Raw genomic sequence first — 1,044 nt, 5'->3', positions numbered from 1 at the left:
GGGAACAATACGAACAGTGGCTCTAACTCGGCCTCCAACTACCTATCTCGACAAATTGTTGGGTTGCAGTCAACGATCTTCAGCAACCTCTCCTTTAAGAGGGCGATGACTGCTATCCAGTGCATTTTCTTGACTAGGATGATGCAATAGACACTTTTAACCTTTGCCCAAATGTGGCCATATTTGGGCCTATCCCCTATTACATACTGCATCATCCTGTCATCAAACTTAAAATCATTAGGGACGCAATCCAAGTCTTCTGTGCCCGATCGTTTTTGCTTGGCTCCTTTTGCTACAGATGTACCAATGGCCTTTTTCAATAAATTGCGATATGTCGATATCAGTGTTTGGCCAAAGGCCACATCGGTGATGGCACAATCGGGATACAGTAGATCACCATTGCTAGTTTGTCGTAGCCTCATCAGTGCCAATACCTCATCGATGTGCTGCATCAAATAAAAACAACATGATAAGTATACAATACCTCATGGAAAGCATAAGCAAAAATAAGAAAAATTAAACGCAAATAACTCACCGAGTCGTGAAGCCAGCTGCCCATCGTCAAAATCTTTTCAAACCAATCCCGAGAATAATCCCTGGTCTTACACTTTATAAGGGTATCACTTCCGAATTCATTGTAATAGGCATATAAGGGTTTTTTCTTTTCCTCCTTTATTGGCCTATACAAATCGACAGTGGACTCCATTTTTGCTTGCCCGCTTCCTCCCCCTTCCTCCATTTGTACATCCTCGCTTCTTTTGCCTCCCGCCTCAACCTCTTCCATTATAACTGCCCCACTTCCTCCAGAAACCTCTTTAACCCCCTCACTTTTGGCTTCTTCCTTAATTTGTTTCTTTGTTTTCCTCTTAATTCCTCGTGTTAGTACAGTGTAAGGCGATTTCACAAACCTGCTCTTTCGGCTCCCTCTTTTCAGCCTAGGTTGCACTTTAACCGCCTTTAATACTCCACCAACTTCCTCCTGCACCCTACCAACTTCCTCCTGCACCCTCACAACTTTCTCTGCCACCTTATCCACTCTCTCCT

This window comes from Pistacia vera, unplaced genomic scaffold (assembly GCF_008641045.1).
Source record: "Pistacia vera cultivar Batoury unplaced genomic scaffold, PisVer_v2 Contig146, whole genome shotgun sequence".
In the NCBI taxonomy this organism is placed as follows: Eukaryota; Viridiplantae; Streptophyta; class Magnoliopsida; order Sapindales; family Anacardiaceae; genus Pistacia; species Pistacia vera.
This window is presented reverse-complemented; position numbering follows the sequence as displayed.